Here is a 27,574-nt window from a genome sequence, read left to right as displayed (position 1 = left end):
GCCATTGCAAACACCTTGCAGCACCTAGCAACCACCATGCAACACCATAGCAACCATATAGCAACGCCTAGCAACCAGCTACCAACACCCTTGCAATGCCTAATAACAACATTGCAACCACCTAGCAATGCCTAGCGGCACTACAGCAACCGCCTGGCAGCACCATAGCACCAAACTAGCAACATCATAGCAATCACCTAGCAGTGCACAGACCAGCCACTTTATTAGTAGCACAGGCTCTTCCTCGGTCAGCAGAATAGGCCCATCTCAAAATTTCTTCAGGAATTTTCGTTTCTAGTTATTATTATTATTATTCTTCCGTGATTTTCGGCAATTAATGCGGGTCGTACCGTAGCGTGCAGCCAGGCAATCTATATATCAAAAGTGAGTCCTTCATGGTGTGAGGTGTGCTATTACTTTTCTGCGCAGAATATGTTACCATGGCGATGTTATTCACGTTAAAACACACTTAAAATCCCATAGGAATGCATTGAATGCTAACTTTTACCTAGCATTAGCCAAGTGAATAGTAGTAAGGCGCATCTTTTTTCATGGGAGTGAATGGCCCATTGGCTTCAATGCATTTCAGTCAAAGTTGTCCCACTCGGCCAGCGTTCATACCACAGCAACAAGACTTCATATTCACCCTTAGGCCTCATCACCCAATGCCCCAAGTCCACCATCTTGACCCGCACTCGTCTTTCATCCCTCGTTCTCTCCCATTGACTTCAATGCATTTCAGTCAAAGTTGTCCCACTCCGCCAGTGTTCATACCACAGCAACAGGACTCGGTATTCAACCTTAGGCCTCATCACCCAACACCCCAAGTCCACCATCTTGACCCGCACTCGTCTTTCATCCCTCGTTCTCTCACATTGACTTCAATGCATTTCAATCAAAGTTTTGCCAACTAGCCAGTGTTAATGCCACAGCAACAAGACTTGGTATTCAACCTTAGGCCTCGTCACCAAACACCTAGCAACTGCCTAGCAACCACCTAGCAACACCTTAGCAACTACCTACAATTTCATAGCAACACCTTAGCAACCATCTAGCTATGCCTAGCAACCAGCTACTGAGCCCATAGCAACACCTTCTGACAACATAGCAACCACCTAGCAACACCTTAGCAACCACCTAGAATTGCATAGCAACACCATAGCAACCATCTAGCTATGCCTAGCAACCAGCTACTGAGACCATAGCAACGCCTTCTGACATCATAGCAACCAGCTTACAGCACCTAGCAACCACCTAGCAACACCTTAGCAACCACCTAGAATTGCATAGCAACACCATAGCAACCATCTGGCTATGCCTAGCAACCAGCTACTGAGACCATAGCAACTCCATCTGACATCATAGCAACCCACTTGCAGCACCTAGCAACCACCTAGCAACACCTTAGGAACCACCTATAATTCCATAGCAACACCATAGCAACCATCTAGCTATGCCTAGCAACCAGCTACTGAGCCCATAGCAACACCTTCTGACAACATAGCAACCACCTAGCAGCACCTTAGCAACCACCTAAAATTGCATAGCAACACCATAGCAACCATCTAGCTATGCCTAGCAACCAGCTACTGAGAGCATAGCAACGCCGTCTGACATCATAGCAACCCGCTTGCAGCACCTAGCAACCACCTAGCAACACCTTAGCAACCACCTAGAATTGCATAGCAACACCATAGCAACCATCTAGCTATGCCTAGCAACCAGCTACTGAGACCTTAGCAACGCCTTCTGACATCATAGCAAACCACTTGCAGCACCTAGCAACCACCTAGCAACACCTTAGCAACCACCTAAAATTGCATAGCAACACCATAGCAACCATCTAGCTATGCCTAGCAACCAGCTACTGAGACCTTAGCAACGCCTTCTGACATCATAGCAAACCACTTGCAGCACCTAGCAACCACCTAGCAACACCTTAGCAACCACCTAGAATTTCATAGCAACACCATAGCAACCATCTAGCTATGCCTAGCAACCAGCTACTGAGACCATAGCAACGCCTTCTGACATCATAGCAACCAACTTGCAGCACCTAGCAACCACCTAGCAACACCTTAGCAACAACCTAGAATTGCATAGCAACACCATAGCAACCATCTAGCTATGCCTAGCAACCAGCTACTGAGACCGTAGCAACACCTTCTGACAACATAGCAACCACCTAGCAACACCTTAGCAACCACCTAGAATTGCATAGCAACACCATAGCAACCATCTAGCTATGCCTAGCAACCAGCTACTGAGACCATAGCAACGCCTTCTGACATCATAGCAACCCACTTGCAGCACCTAGCAACCACCTAGCAACACCTTAGCAACCACCTATAATTGCATAGCAACACCATAGCAACCATCTATCTATGCCTAGCAACCAGCTACTGAGACCATAGCAATGCCTTATGACACCATAGCAACCACCTTGCAACAGCTAGCAACCACCTAGGAACACCATAGCAACCACCCAAAAATGCATAGCAACACCATAGCAACCATTTAGTTATGCCTAGCAACCAGCTACTGAGACCATAGCAATGCCTTCTGATGCCATAGCAAACACCTTGCAGCACCTAGCAACCACCATGCAACACCATAGCAACCACCTATAATTGCATAGCAACAACATAGCAACCACGTAGCAATGCCTAGCAACCAGCTACCAACACACTTGTAATGCCTAATAACAACATTGCAACCACCTAGCAATGCCTAGCGGCACTTCGGTAACCACCTAGCAGCACAGTAGCAACTAACTTGCAAATCTTAGCAATCACCTAGCAGTACACAGACCAGCCATTTTAATAGTAGCACAGGCTCTTCCACGGTCAGCGGAATAGGCCCATCTCAAAATTTCTTCAGGAATTTTCGTTTCTAGTTATTTATTTATTATTCTTCCGTAGATTTTCGGCAATTAATGCGGGTCGTACCGTAACATGCAGCCAGGCAAGCTATATGTCAAAAGTGAGTCCTTGGTTGTGTGAGGTGTGCTATTACTTTTCTGCGCAGAATATGTTACCATGGCGACGTTATTCACGTTAAAACACACTAAAAATCCCATAGGAATGCATTAAATGCTAACTTTTACCTAGCATTAGCCATGTGAATAGTAGTAAGGCGCATCTTTTTTCATGGGAGTGAATGGCCCATTGGCTTCAATGCATTTCAGTCAAAGTTGTCCCACTCGGCCAGCGTTCATACCACAGCAACAAGACTCGGTATTCAACCTCAGGCCTCATCACCCAACACCCCAAGACCACCATCTTGACCCGCACTCGTCTTTCATCCCTCGTTCTCTCCCATTGACTTCAATGCATTTCAGTCAATGTTTTCCTACTCGGCCAGTGTTCATACCACAGCAACAAGACTCGGTATTATACCGTAGGCCTCATCACTCAACACCGCAAGTCCAACATCTTGACCCGCACTCGTCTTTCATCCCTCGTTCTCTCCCATTCACTTCAATACATTTCAGTCAAAGTTTTCCCACTCGGCCAGCGTTCATACCACAGCAATAAGACTCAGTATTCAACCACAGGCATCATCACACAACACCTTAAGACCACCATCATGACCCGCACTCGTCTTTCATCCCTCGTTCTCTCCCATTGACTTCAATGCATTTCAGTCAAAGTTGTCCCACTCGGCCAGCGTTCATACCACAGCAACAAGACTCGGTATTCAACCTTAGGCCTCATCACCCAACACTCCAAGTCCACCATCTTGACCCGCACTCGTCTTTCATCCCTCGTTCTCTCCCATTGACTTCAATACATTTTAGTCAAAGTTTTCCTACTCGGCCATTGTTCATACCACAGCAACAAGACTCGGTATTCAACCTTAGGCCTCATCACCCAGCACCCCAAGTCCACCATCTTGACCCGCACTCGTCTTTCATCTCTCGTTCTCTCCCATTGACTTCAATGCATTTCAATCAAAGTTTTGCCACTTGGCCAGTGTTAATGCCACAGCAACAAGACTCGGTATTCAACCTCAGGCCTCATCACCCAACACCCCAAGTCTACCATCTTGACCCGCACTCGTCTTTCATCCCTCTTTCTCTCCCATTGACTTCAATGCATTTCAGTCAAAGTTGTCCCACTCGGCCAGCGTTCATACCACAGCAACAAGACTCGGAATTCAACCTCAGGCCTCATCACCCAACACCCCAAGTCCACCATCTTGACCCGCACTCGTCTTTCATCCCTCGTTCTCTCCCATTGACTTCAATGCATTTCAGTCATAGTTTTACCACTCGGCCAGCATTCATACCATAACAACAAGACTCGGTATTCAAGCTTAGGCCTCATCACCCAACACATTAAGACCACCATCTTGACCCGCACTCGTTTTTCATCCCTCGTTCTCTCCCATTGACTTCAATGCATTTCAGTCATAGTTTTACCACTCGGCCAGCATTCATACCATAACAACAAGACTCGGTATTCAAGCTTAGGCCTCATCACCCAACACATTAAGACCACCATCTTGACCCGCACTCGTTTTTCATCCCTCGTTCTCTCCCATTGACTTCAATGCATTTCAGTCAATGTTTTCCCACTTGGCCAGCATTCATAACACAGCAACAAGACTCGTTATTCTACCTTTGGCCTCATCACCCAACAACCCAAGTCCATCATCTTCACCCGCACTCGTCTATCATCCCTCGTTCTCTCCTATTGACTTCAATGCATTTCAGTCAAAGTTTTCCCACTCGGCCAGCGTTCATACCACAGCAACAAGACTCGTTATTCAACCTTAAGCCTCATCACGCAACACCTTAAGTCCACCATCTTGACCCGCACTCGTCTTTCATCCCTTGTTCTCTCCCATTGACTTCAATGCATTTCAATCAACGTTTTGCCACTTGGCCAGCGTTCATACCACAGCAACAAGACTAGGTATTCAACCTTAGGCCTCATCACGCAACACCTTAAGTCCACCATCTTGACCCGCACTCGTCTTTCATCCCTCGTTCTCTCCCATTGACTTCAATGCATTTCAATCAACGTTTTGCCACTTGGCCAGTGTTAATGGCACAGCAACAAGACTTGTTATTAAACCTCAGGCCTCATCACCAAACACATAGCAACTGCCTAGCAACCACCTAGCAACACCTTAGCAACTACCTACAATTTCATAGCAACACCTTAGCAACCATCTAGCTATGCCTAGCAACCAGCTACGGAGCCCATAGCAACACCTTCTGACAACATAGCAACCACCTAGCAACACCTTAGCAACCACCTACAATTGCATAGCAACACCATAGCAACCATCTAGCTATGCCTAGCAACCAGCTACTGAGACCTTAGCAACGCCTTCTGACATCATAGCAAACCACTTGCAGCACCTAGCAACCACCTAGCAACACCTTAGCAACCACCTAGAATTTCATAGCAACACCATAGCAACCATCTAGCTATGCCTAGCAACCAGCTACTGAGACCTTAGCAACGCCTTCTGACATCATTGCAACCCACTTGCAGCACCTAGCAACCACCTAGCAACACCTTAGCAACCACCTAGAATTGCATAGCAACACCATAGCAACCATCTAGCTATGCCTAGCAACCAGCTACTGAGACCATAGCAACGCCTTCTGACATCATAGCAACCAGCTTACAGGCCATAGCAACCACCTAGCAACACCTTAGCAACCACCTAGAATTGCATAGCAACACCATAGCAACCATCTAGCTATGCATAGCAACCAGCTACTAAGACCATAGCAACGCCATCTGACATCATAGCAACCCACTTGCAGCACCTAGCAACCACCTAGCAACACCTTAGCAACCACCTATAATTGCATAGCAACACCATTGCAACCATCTAGCTATGCCTAGCAACCAGCTACTGAGACCTTAGCAACGCCTTCTGACATCATAGCAACGGACTTGCAGCACCTAGCAACCACCTAGCAACACCATAGCAACCACCAAAAAATGCATAGCAACACCATAGCAACCATTTAGCTATGCCTAGCAACCAGCTACTGAGACCATAGCAACACCTTCTGAGGCCATAGCAACCACCTTTCAGCAGCTAGTAACCACCTAGCAACACCATAGCAACCACCAAAAAATGCATAGCAACACCATAGCAACCATTTAGCTATGCCTAGCAACCAGCTGCTGAGACCATAGCAAGGCCTTCTGATGCCATTGCAAACACCTTGCAGCACCTAGCAACCACCATGCAACACCATAGCAACCATGTAGCAACGCCTAGCAACCAGCTACAAACAGCATTGCAATGCCTAATAACAACATTGCAATCACCTAGCAATGCCTAACGGCACTACAGCAACCGCCTAGCAGCACCATAGCACCAAACTAGCAACATCATAGCAATCACCTAGCAGTGCACAGACCAGCCACTTTATTAGTAGCACAGGCTCTTCCTCGGTCAGCAGAATAGGCCCATCTCAAAATTTCTTCAGGAATTTTCGTTTCTAGTTATGGGCCTATTCATGTAATGAAAGGCCCATATTACTCTTCACCTAGTAAATTACATTTTGCCAATTTGCACAGAGACCGTGAAAGGCACGGAGCTCACTTTGGTACCAAATCGTAGGGCTTGCCTAGCCGGACGGATTGACATATCGATTGTCTCCGTACTCCTTACGGATTGCGTGCAGTTGCCTCTCAAAGTCGAAAAAAAAACTTTATTATTATTATTATTTATTATGGGCCTATTCATGTAATGAAAGGCCCATATTACTCTTCACCTAGTAAACTACATTTTGCCAATTTGCACTGAGACCGTGAAAGGCACGGAGCTCACTTTGGTGCCAAATCGTAGGGCTTACTTAGCTGCACGGATTGACATATCGTTTGTCTCCGTACTGCTTACGGATTGCGTGCAATTGCCTCTCAAAGTCGAAAAAAAACTTTATTATTTATTATTATTATTTATTATTCTTCCGTGATTTTCGGCAATTAATGCGGGTCGTACCGTAGCGTGCAGCCAGGCAATCTATATATCAAAAGTGAGTCCTTGGTTGTGTGAGGTGTGCTATTACTTTTCTGCGCAGAATATGTTACCATGGCGACGTTATTCACGTTAAAACACACTAAAAATCCCATAGGAATGCATTAAATGCTAACTTTTACCTAGCATTAGCCATGTGAATAGTAGTAAGGCGAATCTTTTTTCATGGGAGTGAATGGCCCATTGACTTCAATGCATTTCAGTCAAAGTTGTCCCACTCGGCCAGCGTTCATACCACAGCAACAAGACTCGGTATTCAACCTTAGGCCTCATCACCCATCACCCCAAGTCCAACATCTTGACCCGCACTCGTCTTTCATCCCTCGTTCTCTCCCATTGACTTCAATGCATTTCATTCAAAGTTGCCCAACTCCGCCAGTGTTCATACCACAGCAACAAGGCTCGGTATTCAACCTTAGGCCTCATCACCCAACACCCCAAGTCCAACATCTTGACCAGCACTCGTCTTTCATCCCTCGTTCTCTCCCATTGGCTTCAATGCATTTCAGTCAAAGTTGTCCCACTCGGCCAGCGTTCATACCACAGCAACAAGACTCGGTATTCAACCTCAGGCCTCATCACCCAACACCCCAAGACCACCATCTTGACCCGCACTCGTCTTTCATCCCTCGTTCTCTCCCATTGACTTCAATGCATTTCAGTCAATGTTTTCCTACTCGGCCAGTGTTCATACCACAGCAACAAGACTCGGTATTATACCGTAGGCCTCATCACTCAACACCGCAAGTCCAACATCTTGACCCGCACTCGTCTTTCATCCCTCGTTCTCTCCCATTCACTTCAATACATTTCAGTCAAAGTTTTCCCACTCGGCCAGCGTTCATACCACAGCAATAAGACTCAGTATTCAACCACAGGCATCATCACACAACACCTTAAGACCACCATCATGACCCGCACTCGTCTTTCATCCCTCGTTCTCTCCCATTGACTTCAATGCATTTCAGTCAAAGTTGTCCCACTCGGCCAGCGTTCATACCACAGCAACAAGACTCGGTATTCAACCTTAGGCCTCATCACCCAACACTCCAAGTCCACCATCTTGACCCGCACTCGTCTTTCATCCCTCGTTCTCTCCCATTGACTTCAATACATTTTAGTCAAAGTTTTCCTACTCGGCCATTGTTCATACCACAGCAACAAGACTCGGTATTCAACCTTAGGCCTCATCACCCAGCACCCCAAGTCCACCATCTTGACCCGCACTCGTCTTTCATCTCTCGTTCTCTCCCATTGACTTCAATGCATTTCAATCAAAGTTTTGCCACTTGGCCAGTGTTAATGCCACAGCAACAAGACTCGGTATTCAACCTCAGGCCTCATCACCCAACACCCCAAGTCTACCATCTTGACCCGCACTCGTCTTTCATCCCTCTTTCTCTCCCATTGACTTCAATGCATTTCAGTCAAAGTTGTCCCACTCGGCCAGCGTTCATACCACAGCAACAAGACTCGGAATTCAACCTCAGGCCTCATCACCCAACACCCCAAGTCCACCATCTTGACCCGCACTCGTCTTTCATCCCTCGTTCTCTCCCATTGACTTCAATGCATTTCAGTCATAGTTTTACCACTCGGCCAGCATTCATACCATAACAACAAGACTCGGTATTCAAGCTTAGGCCTCATCACCCAACACATTAAGACCACCATCTTGACCCGCACTCGTTTTTCATCCCTCGTTCTCTCCCATTGACTTCAATGCATTTCAGTCATAGTTTTACCACTCGGCCAGCATTCATACCATAACAACAAGACTCGGTATTCAAGCTTAGGCCTCATCACCCAACACATTAAGACCACCATCTTGACCCGCACTCGTTTTTCATCCCTCGTTCTCTCCCATTGACTTCAATGCATTTCAGTCAATGTTTTCCCACTTGGCCAGCATTCATAACACAGCAACAAGACTCGTTATTCTACCTTTGGCCTCATCACCCAACAACCCAAGTCCATCATCTTCACCCGCACTCGTCTATCATCCCTCGTTCTCTCCTATTGACTTCAATGCATTTCAGTCAAAGTTTTCCCACTCGGCCAGCGTTCATACCACAGCAACAAGACTCGTTATTCAACCTTAAGCCTCATCACGCAACACCTTAAGTCCACCATCTTGACCCGCACTCGTCTTTCATCCCTTGTTCTCTCCCATTGACTTCAATGCATTTCAATCAACGTTTTGCCACTTGGCCAGCGTTCATACCACAGCAACAAGACTAGGTATTCAACCTTAGGCCTCATCACGCAACACCTTAAGTCCACCATCTTGACCCGCACTCGTCTTTCATCCCTCGTTCTCTCCCATTGACTTCAATGCATTTCAATCAACGTTTTGCCACTTGGCCAGTGTTAATGGCACAGCAACAAGACTTGTTATTAAACCTCAGGCCTCATCACCAAACACATAGCAACTGCCTAGCAACCACCTAGCAACACCTTAGCAACTACCTACAATTTCATAGCAACACCTTAGCAACCATCTAGCTATGCCTAGCAACCAGCTACGGAGCCCATAGCAACACCTTCTGACAACATAGCAACCACCTAGCAACACCTTAGCAACCACCTACAATTGCATAGCAACACCATAGCAACCATCTAGCTATGCCTAGCAACCAGCTACTGAGACCTTAGCAACGCCTTCTGACATCATAGCAAACCACTTGCAGCACCTAGCAACCACCTAGCAACACCTTAGCAACCACCTAGAATTTCATAGCAACACCATAGCAACCATCTAGCTATGCCTAGCAACCAGCTACTGAGACCTTAGCAACGCCTTCTGACATCATTGCAACCCACTTGCAGCACCTAGCAACCACCTAGCAACACCTTAGCAACCACCTAGAATTGCATAGCAACACCATAGCAACCATCTAGCTATGCCTAGCAACCAGCTACTGAGACCATAGCAACGCCTTCTGACATCATAGCAACCAGCTTACAGGCCATAGCAACCACCTAGCAACACCTTAGCAACCACCTAGAATTGCATAGCAACACCATAGCAACCATCTAGCTATGCATAGCAACCAGCTACTAAGACCATAGCAACGCCATCTGACATCATAGCAACCCACTTGCAGCACCTAGCAACCACCTAGCAACACCTTAGCAACCACCTATAATTGCATAGCAACACCATTGCAACCATCTAGCTATGCCTAGCAACCAGCTACTGAGACCTTAGCAACGCCTTCTGACATCATAGCAACGGACTTGCAGCACCTAGCAACCACCTAGCAACACCATAGCAACCACCAAAAAATGCATAGCAACACCATAGCAACCATTTAGCTATGCCTAGCAACCAGCTACTGAGACCATAGCAACACCTTCTGAGGCCATAGCAACCACCTTTCAGCAGCTAGTAACCACCTAGCAACACCATAGCAACCACCAAAAAATGCATAGCAACACCATAGCAACCATTTAGCTATGCCTAGCAACCAGCTGCTGAGACCATAGCAAGGCCTTCTGATGCCATTGCAAACACCTTGCAGCACCTAGCAACCACCATGCAACACCATAGCAACCATGTAGCAACGCCTAGCAACCAGCTACAAACAGCATTGCAATGCCTAATAACAACATTGCAATCACCTAGCAATGCCTAACGGCACTACAGCAACCGCCTAGCAGCACCATAGCACCAAACTAGCAACATCATAGCAATCACCTAGCAGTGCACAGACCAGCCACTTTATTAGTAGCACAGGCTCTTCCTCGGTCAGCAGAATAGGCCCATCTCAAAATTTCTTCAGGAATTTTCGTTTCTAGTTATGGGCCTATTCATGTAATGAAAGGCCCATATTACTCTTCACCTAGTAAATTACATTTTGCCAATTTGCACAGAGACCGTGAAAGGCACGGAGCTCACTTTGGTACCAAATCGTAGGGCTTGCCTAGCCGGACGGATTGACATATCGATTGTCTCCGTACTCCTTACGGATTGCGTGCAGTTGCCTCTCAAAGTCGAAAAAAAAACTTTATTATTATTATTATTTATTATGGGCCTATTCATGTAATGAAAGGCCCATATTACTCTTCACCTAGTAAACTACATTTTGCCAATTTGCACTGAGACCGTGAAAGGCACGGAGCTCACTTTGGTGCCAAATCGTAGGGCTTACTTAGCTGCACGGATTGACATATCGTTTGTCTCCGTACTGCTTACGGATTGCGTGCAATTGCCTCTCAAAGTCGAAAAAAAACTTTATTATTTATTATTATTATTTATTATTCTTCCGTGATTTTCGGCAATTAATGCGGGTCGTACCGTAGCGTGCAGCCAGGCAATCTATATATCAAAAGTGAGTCCTTGGTTGTGTGAGGTGTGCTATTACTTTTCTGCGCAGAATATGTTACCATGGCGACGTTATTCACGTTAAAACACACTAAAAATCCCATAGGAATGCATTAAATGCTAACTTTTACCTAGCATTAGCCATGTGAATAGTAGTAAGGCGAATCTTTTTTCATGGGAGTGAATGGCCCATTGACTTCAATGCATTTCAGTCAAAGTTGTCCCACTCGGCCAGCGTTCATACCACAGCAACAAGACTCGGTATTCAACCTTAGGCCTCATCACCCATCACCCCAAGTCCAACATCTTGACCCGCACTCGTCTTTCATCCCTCGTTCTCTCCCATTGACTTCAATGCATTTCATTCAAAGTTGCCCAACTCCGCCAGTGTTCATACCACAGCAACAAGGCTCGGTATTCAACCTTAGGCCTCATCACCCAACACCCCAAGTCCAACATCTTGACCAGCACTCGTCTTTCATCCCTCGTTCTCTCCCATTGACTTCAATGCATTTCAGTCAAAGTTGTCCCACTCGGCCAGCGTTCATACCACAGCAACAAGACTCGGTATTCAACCTTAGGCCTCATCACCCAACACCCCAAGTCCACCATCTTGACCCGCACTCGTCTTTCATCCCTCGTTCTCTCCCATTGACTTCAATGCATTTCAGTCAAAGTTTTCCCATTCGTCCAGCGTTCAAACCACAGCAACAAGACTCGGTATTCAACCTTAGGCCTCATCACCCAACGCCCCAAGTCCACCATCTTGACCCGCACTCGTCTTTCATCCCTCGTTCTCTCCCATTGACTTCAATGCATTTCAGTCAAAGTTTTCCCACTGGGCCAGTGTTCATACCACAGCAACAAGACTCGGTATTATACCGTAGGCCTCATCACTCAACACCGCAAGTCCAACATCTTGACCCGCACTCGTCTTTCATCCCTCGTTCTCTCCCATTGTCTTCAATGCATTTCAGTCAAAGTTTTCCCACTGGGCCAGCGTTCATACCACGGCAACAAGACTCGGTATTTAACCTTAGGCCTCATCACCCCACACCCCAAGTCCAACATCTTGACCCGCACTCGTCTTTCATCCCTCGTTCTCTCCCATTGACTTCAATGCATTTCAGTCAAACTTGTGCTATTCAGCCACTGTTCATGCCACATCATCAACACTTAATATTAAACCTTTGGCCTCATCACCAGACGCCTACCAGCACCGTAGCAACCACCTAGCGATGCCTAGCAACACCATAGCAACCACCTATAATTACATAGCAACTGCATAGCAACCACATAGCAATGCCTAGCTACCAGCTACTGACACCATAGGAACGCCATCGCACAACCTAGCAACCACCTTGCAGCACCTAGCAACCACCTAGCAACACCATAGCAACCACCTACAATTGCATAGCAACACCATAGCAACCACCTAGCTATGCCTAGCAACCAGCTACTGAGACCATAGCAACGCCTTCTGACACCATAGCAACCACCTAGCAACACCATAGCAACCACCGATAATTGCATAGCAACACCATAGCAACCATCTAGCTATGCCTAGCAACCAGCTACTAAGACCATAGCGACGCCTTCTGACATCATAGCAACCACCTTGCAGCAGCTAGCAACCACCTAGCAACACCATAGCAACCACCAAAAAATGCATAGCAACACCATAGCAACCATTTTGCTATGCCTAGCAACCAGCTACTCAGGCCATAGCAACGCCTTCTGACACCATAGCAAACACCTTGCAACAGCTAGCAACCACCTAGCAACATCTTAGCAACCACCTATAATTGCATAGCAACACCATAGCAACCATCTAGCTATGCCTAGCAACCAGCTACTGAGACCATAGCAACGCCTTCTGACATCATAGCAACCCGCTTGCAGCACCTAGCAACCACCTAGCAACACCTTAGCAACCACCCAGAATTGCATAGCAACACCATAGCAACCATCTAGCTATGCCTAGCAACCAGCTATCGAGACCATAGCAACGCCTTCTGACATCATAGCAACCAGCTTGCAGCACCTAGCAACCACCTAGCAACACCTTAGCAACCACCTACAATTGCATAGCAACACCATAGCAACCATCTAGCTATGCCTAGCAACCAGATACTGAGACCATAGCAACGCCTTCTGACATCATAGCAACCCACTTGCAGCACCTAGCAACCACCTAGCAACACCTTAGCAACCACCTAGAATTGCATAGCAACACCATAGCAACCATCTAGCTATGCCTAGCAACCAGCTACTGAGACCATAGAAATGCCTTCTGACGCCATAGCAACCACCTTGCAGCACCTAGCAACCACCTAGCAACACCATAGCAACCACCTAGAATTGCATAGCAACACCATAGCAACCATCTAGCTATGCCTAGCAACCAGCTACTGAGACCATAGCAACGCCTTCTGACATCATAGCAACCCACTTGCAGCACCTAGTAACCACCTAGCAACACCTTAGCAACCACCTAGAATTGCATAGCAACACCATAGCAACCACCTAGCTATGCCTAGCAACCAGCTACTGAGACCTTAGCAACGCCTTCTGACATCTTAGCAACCCACTTGCAGCACCTAGCAACCACCTAGCAACACCATAGCAACCACCTAGAATTGCATAGCAACACCATAGCAACCATCTAGTTATTATTTATTATTCTTCCGTGATTTTCGGCAATTAATGCGGGTCGTACCGTACCGTGCAGCCAGGCAATCTATATATCAAAAGTGAGTCCTTGGTTGTGTGAGGTGTGCTATTACTTTTCTGCGCAGAATATGTTACCATGGCGACGTTATTCACGTTAAAACACACTTAAAATCCAATAGGAATGCATTGAATGCTAACTTTTACCTAGCATTAGCCTGACTAACCATGTGAATAGTAGTAAGGCGCATCTTTTTTCATGGGAGTGAATGGCCCATTGGCTTCAATGCATTTCAGTCAAAGTTGTCCCACTCGGCCAGCGTTCATACCACAGCAACAAGACTCGGTATTCAACCTTAGGCCTCATCACCCAACACCCCAAGTCCAACATCTTGACCCGCACTCGTCTTTCATCCCTCGTTCCCTCCCATTGATTTCAATGCATTTCAGTCAAAGTTTTCCCACTCGGCCAGCGTTCATACCACAGCAACAAGACTAGGTATTCAACCTCAGGCCTCATCACCCAACACCCCAAGACCACCATCTTGACCCGCACTCGTCTTTCATCCCTCGTTCTCTCCCATTCACTTCAATGCATTTCAGTCAAAATTGTCCCACTCCGCCAGTGTTCATACCACAGCAACAACACTCGGTATTCAACCTTAGGCCTCATCACCCAACACCGCAAGTCCAACATCTTGACCCGCACTCGTCTTTCATCCCTCGTTCTCTCCCATTGACTTCAATGCATTTCAGTCAAAGTTTTCCTATTCGGCCAGTGTTCATACCACAGCAACAAGACTAGGTATTCAACCTCAGGCCTCATCACCCAACACCCCAAGACCACCATCTTGACCCGCACTCGTCTTTCATCCCTCGTTCTCTCCCATTGACTTCAATGCATTTCAGTCAAAGTTGTCCCACTCCGCCAGTGTTCATACCACAGCAACAACACTCGGTATTCAACCTTAGGCCTCATCACCCAACACCGCAAGTCCAACATCTTGACCCGCACTCGTCTTTCATCCCTCGTTCTCTCCCATTGACTTCAATGCATTTCAGTCAAAGTTGTCCCACTGGGCCAGCGTTCATACCACAGCAACAAGACTTGGTATTCAACCTTAGGCCTCATCACACAACACCTTAAGACCACCATCCTGACCCGTACTCGTCTTTCATCCCTCGTTCTCTCCTATTGACATCAATGCATTTCTGTCAAAGTTTCCCTATTTGTTCACTGCTCCTCTCACTGCTACAAAACTAAATAAGTAAATCAATAAGTAAAGGCACCTGCTCTTCCTCGGTCAGCAGAATAGGCCCATCTCAAAATTTCTTCAGCAATTTTCGTTTCTAGTTATTATTTATTATTCTTCCGTGATTTTCGGCAATTAATGCGGGTCGTACCGTAGCGTGCAGCCAGGCAAGCTATATGTCAAAAGTGAGTCCTTCATAGTGTGAGGTGTGCTATTACTTTTCTGCGCAGAATATGTTACCATGGCGACGTTATTCACGTTAAAACACACTTAAAATCCCATAGGAATGCATTGAATGCTAACTTTTACCTAGCATTAGCCATGTGAATAGTAGTAAGGCGCATCTTTTTTAATGGGAGTGAATGGCCCATTGGCTTCAATGCATTTTAGTCAAAGTTGTCCCACTCGGCCAGCGTTCATACCAGAGCAACAAGACTTGGTATTCAACCTTAGGCCTCATCACCCAACACCCCAAGTCCAACATCTTGACCCGCACTCGTCTTTCATCCCTCGTTCTCTCCCATTGACTTCAATGCATTTCAGTCATAGTTTTACCACTCGGCCAGCATTCATACCATAACAACAAGACTCGGTATTCAAGCTTAGGCCTCATCACCCAACACATTAAGACCACCATCTTGACCCGCACTCGTTTTTCATCCCTCGTTCTCTCCCATTGACTTCAATGCATTTCAGTCAAAGTTTTCCCACTGGGCCAGTGTTCATACCACAGCAACAAGGCTTGGAATTCAACCTTAGGCCTCATCACCCAACACCCCAAGTCCAACATCTTGCCCCGCACTCGTCTTTCATCCCTCGTTCTCTCCCATTGGCTTCAATGCATTCCAGTCAAAGTTGTCCCACTCGGCCAGCATTCATACCACAGCAACAAGACTCGGTATTCAACCTTAGGCCTCATCACCCAACACCCCAAGTCCAACATCTTGACCCGCACTCGTCTTTCATCCCTCGTTCTCTCCCATTGACTTCAATGCATTTCAGTCAAAGTTTTCCCACTCGGCCAGCGTTCATGCCACAGCAACAAGACTCGGTATTGAACCTTGGGCCTCATCACCCAACACCCCAAGTCCACCATCCTGACCCGCACTCGTCTTTCATCCCTCGTTCTCTCCCATTGAGTTCAATGCATTTCTGTCAAAGTTTCATTATTTGGCCACTACTTCTGCCACAGCTACAAGACTGAATAATTAAATCAATAAGTAAAAGCACCAGCTCTTCCTCGGTCAGCAGAATAGGCCCATCTCAAAATTTCTTCAGGAATTTTCGTTTCTAGTTTATTATGGGCCTATTCATGTAATGAAAGGCCCATATTGTTCTTCACCTAGTAAACTACATTTTGCCAATTTGCGCTGAGCCCGTGAAAGGCACGGAGCTCACTTTGGTGCCAAATCGTAGGGCTTACTTAGCTGCACGGATTGACATATCGTTTGTCTCCGTACTGCTTACGGATTGCGTGCAATTGCCTCTCAAAGTCGAAAAAAAAACTTTATTATTATTATTTATTTATTATTCTTCCGTGATTTTCGGCAATTAATGCGGGTCGTACCGTAGCGTGCAGCCAGGCAATCTATATATCAAAAGTGAGTCCTTGGTTGTGTGAGGTGTGCTATTACTTTTCTGCGCAGAATATGTTACCATGGCGACGTTATTCACGTTAAAACACACTTAAAATCCCATAGGAATGCATTGAATGCTAACTTTTACCTAGCATTAGCCTGACTAACCATGTGAATAGTAGTAAGGCGCATCTTTTTACATGGGAGTGAATGGCCCATTGGCTTCAATGCATTACAGTCAAAGTTGTCCCACTCGGCCAGCGTTCATACCACAGCAACAAGACTCGGTATTCAACCTTAGGCCTCATCACCCAACACCCCAAGTCCAACATCTTGACCCGCACTCGTCTTTCATCCCTCGTTCTCTCCCATTGGCTTCAATGCATTCCAATCAAAGTTGTCCCACTCGGCCAGCGTTCATAGCACAGCAACAAGACTCGGTATTCAACCTCAGGCCTCATCACCCAACACCGCAAGTCCAACATCTTGACCAGCACTCGTCTTTCATCCCTCGTTCTCTCCCATTGACTTCAATGCATTTCAGTCAAAGTTGTCCCACTCGGCCAGCGTTCATACCACAGCAACAAGACTCGGTATTCAACCTCAGGCCTCATCACCCAACACCCCAAGTCCAACATCTTGACCCGCACTCGTCTTTCATCCCTCGTTCTCTCCCATTGACTTCAATGCATTTCAGTCAAACTTGTCCCACTCGGCCAGCGTTCATACCACAGCAACAAGACTCGGTATTCAACCTCAGGCCTCATCACCCAACACCCCAAGTCCAACATCTTGACCCGCACTCGTCTTTCATCCCTCGTTCTCTCCCATTGACTTCAATGCATTTCAGTCAAAGTTGTCCCACTCGGCCAGCATTCATACCACAGCAACAAGACTCGGTATTCAACCTCAGGCCTCATCACCCAACACCCCAAGTCCAACATCTTGACCCGCACTCGTCTTTCATCCCTCGTTCTCTCCCATTGACTTCAATGCATTTCAGTCAAAGTTGTCCCACTCGGCCAGCGTTCATACCACAGCAACAAGACTTGGTATTCAACCTCAGTCCTCATCACCAAACACCTAGCAACTGCCTAGCAACCACCTAGCAACACCATAGCAACTACCTAGAATTGCATAGCAACACCATAGCAACCATCTAGCTATGCCTAGCAACCAGCTACTGAGACCATAGCAACGCCTTCTGACATCATAGCAACCCACTTGCAGCACCTAGCAACCACCTAGCAACTCCTTAGCAACCACCTAGAATTGCATAGCAACACCATAGCAACCATCTAGCTATGCCTAGCAACCAGCTACTGAGACCATAGCAACGCCTTCTGACATCATAGCAACCCACTTGCAGCACCTAGCAACCACCTAGCAACACCTTAGCAACCACCTAGAATTGCATAGCAACACCATAGCAACCATCTAGCTATGCCTAGCAACCAGCTACTGAGACCATAGCAACGCCTTCTGACATCATAGCAACCCACTTGCAGCACCTAGCAACACCTTAGCAACCACCTAGAATTGCATAGCAACACCATAGCAACCATCTAGCTATGCCTAGCAACCAGCTACTGAGACCATAGCAACGCCTTCTGACATCATAGCAACCCACTTGCAGCACCTAGCAACCACCTAGCAACACCTTAGCAACCACCTAGAATTGCATAGCAACACCATAGCAACCATCTAGCTATGCCTAGCAACCAGCTACTGAGACCATAGCAACGCCTTCTGACATCATAGCAACCCACTTGCAGCACCTAGCAACCACCTAGCAACACCTTAGCAACCACCTAGAATTGCATAGCAACACCATAGCAACCATCTAGCTATGCCTAGCAACCAGCTACTGAGACCATAGCAACGCCTTCTGACATCATAGCAACCCACTTGCAGCACCTAGCAACCACCTAGCAACACCTTAGCAACCACCTAGAATTGCATAGCAACACCATAGCAACCATCTAGCTATGCCTAGCAACCAGCTTCTGAGACCATAGCAACGCCTTCTGACATCATAGCAACCTACTTGCAGCACCTAGCAACCACCAAGCAACACCTTAGCAACCACCTATAATTGCATAGCAACACCATAGCAACCATCTAGCTATAGCTAGCAACCAGCTACTGAGACCATAGCAACACCTTCTGACATCATAGCAACCAGCTTGCAGCACCTAGCAACCACCTAGCAACACCTTAGCAACCACCTTTAATTGCATAGCAACACCATAGCAACCATCTAGCTATGCCTAGCAACCAGCTACTGAGACCATAGCAACGCCATCTGACATCATAGCAACCAACTTGCAGCACCTAGCAACCACCTAGCAACACCTTAGCAACCACCTATAATTGCATAGCAACACCATAGCAACCATCTAGCTATGCCTAGCAACCAGCTACTGAGACCTTAGCAACGCCTTCTGACATCATAGCAACCGACTTGCAGCACCTAGCAACCACCTAGCAACACCATAGCAACCTCCAAAAAATGCATAGCAACACCATAGCAACCATTTAGCTATGCCTAGCAACCAGCTACTGAGACCATAGCAACACCTTCTGAGGCCATAGCAACCACCTTTCAGCAGCTAGTAACAACCTAGCAACACCATAGCAACCAACAAAAAATGCCTAGCATCACCATCGGAACCATTTAGCTATGCCTAGCAACCAGCTGCTGAGACCACAGCAAGGCCTTCTGATGCCATTGCAAACACCTTGCAGCACCTAGCAACCAACATGCAACACCTTAGCAACCACCCAAAATTGCATAGCAACACCATAGCAACCATCTAGCTATGCCTAGCAACCAGCTACTGAGACCATAGCAACACCTTCTGAGGCCATAGCAACCACCTTTCAGCAGCTAGTAACCACCTAGCAACACCATAGCAACCACCAAAAAATGCATAGCAACACCATAGCAACCATTTAGCTATGCCTAGCAACCAGCTGCTGAGACCATAGCAAGGCCTTCTGATGCCATTGCAAACACCTTGCAGCACCTAGCAACCACCTTGCAACACCATACAACCATGTAGCAACGCCTAGCAACCAGCTACAAACAGCATTGCAATGCCTAATAACAACATTGCAATCACGTAGCAATGCCTAGCGGCACTACAGCAACCGCCTAGCAGCACCATAGCACCAAACTAACAACATCATAGCAATCACCTAGCAGTGCACAGACCAGCCACTTTATTAGTAGCACAGGCTCTTCCTCGGTCAGCAGAATAGGCCCATCTCAAAATTTCTTCAGGAATTTTCGTTTCTAGTTATTATTATTCTTCCGTGATTTTCGGCAATTAATGCGGGTCGTACCGTAGCGTGCAGCCAGGCAAGCTATATATCAAAAGTGAGTCCTTCATGGTGTGAGGTGTGCTATTACTTTTCTGCGCAGAATATGTTACCATGGCGACGTTATTAACGTTTAAACACACTTAAAATCTCATAGGAATGCATTGAATGCTAACTTTTACCTAGCATTAGCCATGTGAATAGTAGTAAGGCGCATCTTTTTTCATGGGAGTGAATGGCCCATTGGCTTCAATGCATTTCAGTCAAAGTTGTCCCACTCGGCCAGCGTTCATACCAGAGCAACAAGACTTCGTATTCCACCTTAGGCCTCATCACCCAACGCCTTAAGACCACCATCTTGACCCACACTCATCTTTCATCCCTCGTTCTCTCCCATTGGCTTCAATGCATTCCAGTCAAAGTTTTCCCACTGGGCCAGTGTTCATGCCACAGCAACAAGACTCGATATTCAACCTTAGGCCTCATCACCCAACACCCCAAGTCCACCATCTTGACCCGCACTCCTCTTTCATCCCTCGTTCTCTCCCATTGACTTCAATGCATTTTAGTCAAAGTTTTCCCACTGGGCCAGTGTTAATGCCAGAGCAACAAGACTAGGTATTCCACCTCAGTCCTCATCACCCAACACCCCAGGACCACCATGATGACCCGCACTCGTCTTTCATCCCTCGTTCTCTCCCATTGACTTCAATACATTTTAGTCAAAGATTTCCTACTCGGCCAGTGTTCATACCACAGCAACAAGACTAGGAATTCAACCTTAGTCCTCATCACCAAACACCTTAAGACCACCATCTTCACCCGCACTCGTCTTTCATCCCTCGTTCTCTCCCATTGACTTCAATGCATTTCAGTCAAAGTTTTGCCACTTGGCCAGTGTTAATGCCACAGCAACAAGACTTGGTATTACACCTCAGGCATCATCACCAAACACATAGCAACTGCCTAGCAACCACCTAGCAACACCTTAGCAACTACCTACAATTTCATAGCAACACCTTAGCAACCATCTAGCTATGCCTAGCAACCAGCTACTGAGAACATAGCAACGCATTCTGACATCATAGCAACCCACTTGCAGCACCTAGCAACCACCTAGCAACACCTTAGCAACCACCTAGAATTGCATAGCAACACCATAGCAACCATCTAGCTATGCCTAGCATCCAGCTACTGAGACCTTAGCAACGCCTTCTGACATCATAGCAACCCACTTGCAACACCTAGCAACCACCTAGCAACACCTTAGCAACCACCTAGAATTGCATAGCAACACCATAGCAACCATCTAGCTATGCCTAGCAACCAGCTACTGAGACCATAGCAACGCCTTCTGACAACATAGCAACCACCTAGCAACACCTTAGCAACCATCTTTAATTGCATAGCAACACCATAGCAACCATCTAGATATGCCTAGCAACCAGCTACTGAGACCATAGCAACGCCTTCTGACATCATAGCAACCCACTTGCAGCACCTAGCAACCAACTAGCAACACCTTAGCAACCACCTAGAATTGCATAGCAACACCATAGCAACCATCTAGCTATGCCTAGCAACCAGCTACTGAGACCATAGCAACGCCTTCTGACATCATAGCAGCCCGCTTGCAGCACCTAGCAACCACCTAGCAACACCTTAGCAACCACCTAGAATTGCATAGCAACACCATAGCAACCATCTAGCTATGCCTAGCAACCAGCTACTGAGACCATAGTAATGCCTTCTGACAACATAGCAACCCACTTGCAGCACCTAGCAACCATCTAGCAACACCTTAGCAACCAGATATAATTGCATAGCAACACCGTAGCAACCATCTAGCTATGCCTAGCAACCAGCTACTGAGACCATATCAACGCCTTCTGACATCATAGCAACCCACTTGCAGCACCTAGCAACTCCTTAGCAACCACCTAGAATTGCATAGCAACACCATAGCAACCATCTAGCTATGCCTAGCAACCAGCTACTGAGACCATAGCAATGCCTTCTGACATCATAGCAACCCACTTGCAGCACCTAGCAACCACCTAGCAACACCTTAGCAACCACCTAGAATTGCATAGCAACACCATAGCAACCACCTAGCTATGCCTAGCAACCACCTAGCAACCAGCTACTGAGACCATAGCAACGCCTTTTGACACCATAGCAACCACCTAGCAACACCATAGCAACCACCGATAATTGCATGGCAACACCATAGCAACCATCTAGCTATGCCTAGCAACCAGCTACTAAGACCATAGCAACGCCTTCTGACATCATAGCAACCACCTTGCAGCAGCTAGCAACCACCTAGCAACATCATTGCAACCACCAATAAATGAATAGCAACACCATAGCAACCATCTAGCTATGCCTAGCAACCAGCTACTGAGACCATAGCAACGCCTTCTGACATCATAGCAACCAGCTTGCAGCACCTAGCAACCACCTAGCAACATCTGAGCAACCACCGAGAATTGCATAGCAACACCATAGCAACCACCTGGCTATGCCTAGCAACCAGCTACTGAGACCATAGCAACGCCTTCTGACATCTTAGCAACCCACTTGCAGCACCTAGCAACCACCAAGCAACACCTTAGCAACCACCTAGAATTGCATAGCAACACCATAGCAACCATCTAGCTATGCCTAGCAACCAGCTACTGAGACCATAGCAACGCCTTCTGACATCATAGCAGCCCGCTTGCAGCACCTAGCAACCACCTAGCAACACCTTAGCAACCACCTAGAATTGCATAGCAACACCATAGCAACCATCTAGCTATGCCTAGCAACCAGCTACTGAGACCATAGTAATGCCTTCTGACAACATAGCAACCCACTTGCAGCACCTAGCAACCATCTAGCAACACCTTAGCAACCAGATATAATTGCATAGCAACACCGTAGCAACCATCTAGCTATGCCTAGCAACCAGCTACTGAGACCATATCAACGCCTTCTGACATCATAGCAACCCACTTGCAGCACCTAGCAACTCCTTAGCAACCACCTAGAATTGCATAGCAACACCATAGCAACCATCTAGCTATGCCTAGCAACCAGCTACTGAGACCATAGCAATGCCTTCTGACATCATAGCAACCCACTTGCAGCACCTAGCAACCACCTAGCAACACCTTAGCAACCACCTAGAATTGCATAGCAACACCATAGCAACCACCTAGCTATGCCTAGCAACCACCTAGCAACCAGCTACTGAGACCATAGCAACGCCTTTTGACACCATAGCAACCACCTAGCAACACCATAGCAACCACCGATAATTGCATGGCAACACCATAGCAACCATCTAGCTATGCCTAGCAACCAGCTACTAAGACCATAGCAACGCCTTCTGACATCATAGCAACCACCTTGCAGCAGCTAGCAACCACCTAGCAACATCATTGCAACCACCAATAAATGAATAGCAACACCATAGCAACCATCTAGCTATGCCTAGCAACCAGCTACTGAGACCATAGCAACGCCTTCTGACATCATAGCAACCAGCTTGCAGCACCTAGCAACCACCTAGCAACATCTGAGCAACCACCGAGAATTGCATAGCAACACCATAGCAACCACCTGGCTATGCCTAGCAACCAGCTACTGAGACCATAGCAACGCCTTCTGACATCTTAGCAACCCACTTGCAGCACCTAGCAACCACCAAGCAACACCTTAGCAACCACCTAGAATTGCATAGCAACACCTTAGCAACCATCTAGCTATGCCTAGCAACCAGCTACTGAGACCATAGCAACACCTTCTGACAACATAGCAACCACCTAGAATTGCATAGCAACACCATAGCAACCATCTAGCTATGCCTAGCAACCAGCTACTGAGACCATAGCAACGCCTTCTGACATCATAGCAACCCATTTCCAGCACCTAGCAACCACCTAGCAACACCTTAGCAACCACCTAAAATTGCATAGCAACACCATAGCAACCATCTAGCTATGCCTAGCAACCAGCTACTGAGACCATAGCAACGCCTTCTGACATCATAGCAACCAGCTTACAGCACCTAGCAACCACCTAGCAACACCTTAGCAACCACCTAGAATTGCATAGCAACACCATAGCAACCATCTAGTTATTATTTATTATTCTTCCGTGATTTTCGGCAATTAATGCGGGTCGTACCGTACCGTGCAGCCAGGCAATCTATATATCAAAAGTGAGTCCTTGGTTGTGTGAGGTGTGCTATTACTTTTCTGCGCAGAATATGTTACCATGGCGACGTTATTCACGTTAAAACACACTTAAAATCCCATAGGAATGCATTGAATGCTAACTTTTACCTAGCATTAGCCTGACTAACCATGTGAATAGTAGTAAGGCGCATCTTTTTACATGGGAGTGAATGGCCCATTGGCTTCAATGCATTCCAGTCAAAGTTGTCCCACTCGGCCAGCGTTCATACCACAGCAACAAGACTCGGTATTCAACCTTAGGCCTCATCACCCAACACCCCAAGTCCAACATCTTGACCCGCACTCGTCTTTCATCCCTCGTTCTCTCCCATTGACTTCAATGCATTTCAGTCAAAGTTGTCCCACTCGGCCAGCGTTCATACCACAGCAACAAGACTCGGTATTCAACCTCAGGCCTCATCACCCAACACCCCAAGTCCAACATCTTGACCCGCACTCGTCTTTCATCCCTCGTTCTCTCCCATTGACTTCAATGCATTTCAGTCAAAGTTGTCCCACTCGGCCAGCATTCATACCACAGCAACAAGACTCGGTATTCAACCTCAGGCCTCATCACCCAACACCCCAAGTCCAACATCTTGACCCGCACTCGTCTTTCATCCCTCGTTCTCTCCCATTGACTTCAATGCATTTCAGTCAAAGTTGTCCCACTCGGCCAGCATTCATACCACAGCAACAAGACTCGGTATTCAACCTCAGGCCTCATCACCCAACACCCCAAGTCCAACATCTTGACCCGCACTCGTCTTTCATCCCTCGTTCTCTCCCATTGACTTCAATGCATTTCAGTCAAAGTTGTCCCACTCGGCCAGCGTTCATACCACAGCAACAAGACTTGGTATTCAACCTCAGTCCTCATCACCAAACACCTAGCAACTGCCTAGCAACCACCTAGCAACACCTTAGCAACTACCTAGAATTGCATAGCAACACCATAGCAACCATCTAGCTATGCGTAGCAACCAGCTACTGAGACCATAGCAATGCCTTCTGACATCATAGCAACCCACTTGCAGCACCTAGCAACCACCTAGCAACTCCTTAGCAACCACCTAGAATTGCATAGCAACACCATAGCAACCATCTAGCTATGCCTAGCAACCAGCTACTGAGACCATAGCAACGCCTTCTGACATCATAGCAACCCACTTGCAGCACCTAGCAACCACCTAGCAACACCTTAGCAACCACCTAGAATTGCATAGCAACACCATAGCAACCATCTAGCTATGCCTAGCAACCAGCTACTGATACCATAGCAACGCCTTCTGACATCATAGCAACCCACTTGCAGCACCTAGCAACCACCTAGCAACACCTTAGCAACCACCTAGAATTGCATAGCAACACCATAGCAACCATCTAGCTATGCCTAGCAACCAGCTACTGAGACCATAGCAACGCCTTCTGACATCATAGCAACCCACTTGCAGCACCTAGCAACCACCAAGCAACACCTTAGCAACCACCTAGAATTGCATAGCAACACCATAGCAACCATCTAGCTATACCTAGCAACCAGCTACTGAGACCATAGCAACGCCTTCTAACATCATAGCAACCCGCTTGCAGCACCTAGCAACCACCTAGCAACACCTTAGCAACCACCTATAATTGCATAGCAACACCATAGCAACCATCTAGCTATGCCTAGCAACCAGCTACTGAGACCATAGCAACGCCTTCTGACATCATAGCAACCCGCTTGCAGCACCTAGCAACCACCTAGCAACACCTTAGTAACCACCTAGAATTGCATAGCAACACCATAGCAACCATCTACCTTTGCCTAGCAACCAGCTACTGAGACCATAGCAACGCCTTCTGACATCATAGCAACCAGCTTGCAGCACCTAGCAACCACCTAGCAACACCTTAGCAACCACCTAGAATTGCATAGCAACAGCATAGCAACCATCTAGCTATGCCTAGCAACCAGCAACTGAGACCATAGCAACACCATCTGACATCATAGCAACCCACTTGCAGCACCTAGCAACCACCTAGCAACACCTTAGCAACCACCTAGAATTGCATAGCAACACCATAGCAACCATCTAGCTATGCCTAGCAACCAGCTACTGAGACCTTAGCAACGCCTTCTGACATCATAGCAACCCACTTGCAGCACCTAGCAACCACCTAGCAACACCATAGCAACCACCAAAAAATGCATAGCAACACCATAGCAACCATTTAGCTATGCCTAGCAACCAGATACTGAGACCATAGCAACACCTTCTGAGGCCATAGCAACCACCTTTCAGCAGCTAGTAACCACCTAGCAACACCATAGCAACCACCAAAAAATGCATAGCAACACCATAGCAACCACATAGCAATGCCTAGCAACCAGCTACCAACACACTTGCAATGCCTAATAACAACATTGCAACCACCTAGCAATGCCTAGCGGCACTTCGGTAACCACGTAGCAGCACCGTAGCAACTAACTTGCAAATCTTAGCAATCACCTAGCAGTACACAGACCAGCCATTTTATTAGTAGCACAGGCTCTTCCACGGTCAGCGGAATAGGCCCATCTCAAAATTTCTTCAGGAATTTTCGTTTCTAGTTTTTATGGGCCTATTCATGTAATGAAAGGCCCATATTGTTCTTCACCTAGTAAACTACATTTTGCCAATTTGCGCTGAGCTCGTGAAAGTCACGGAGCTCACTTTGGTGCCAAATCGTAGGGCTTACTTAGCTGCACGGATTGACATATCGTTTGTCTCCGTACTCCTTAAGGATTGCGTGCAGTTGGCTCTCAAAGTGGGAAAAAAAACTTTATTATTATTATTATGGGCCTATTCATGTAATGAAAGGCCCATATTGTTCTTCACCTAGTAAACTACATTTTGCCAATTTGCGCTGAGCCCGTGAAAGGCACGGAGCTCACTTTGGTGCCAAATCGTAGGGCTTACTTAGCTGCACGGATTGACATATCGTTTGTCTCCGTACTGCTTACGGATTGCGTGCAATTGCCTCTCAAAGTCAAAAAAAAAACTTTATTATTATTTATTTATTATTATTATTATTCTTCCGTGATTTTCGGCAATTAATGCGGGTCGTACCGTAGCGTGCAGCCAGGCAAGCTATATATCAAAAGTGAGTCCTTCATGGTGTGAGGTGTGCTATTACTTTTCTGCGCAGAATATGTTA

Source organism: Paramormyrops kingsleyae, chromosome 1, assembly GCF_048594095.1.
Source record: "Paramormyrops kingsleyae isolate MSU_618 chromosome 1, PKINGS_0.4, whole genome shotgun sequence".
Lineage (NCBI taxonomy): Eukaryota > Metazoa > Chordata > Actinopteri > Osteoglossiformes > Mormyridae > Paramormyrops > Paramormyrops kingsleyae.
This window is presented reverse-complemented; position numbering follows the sequence as displayed.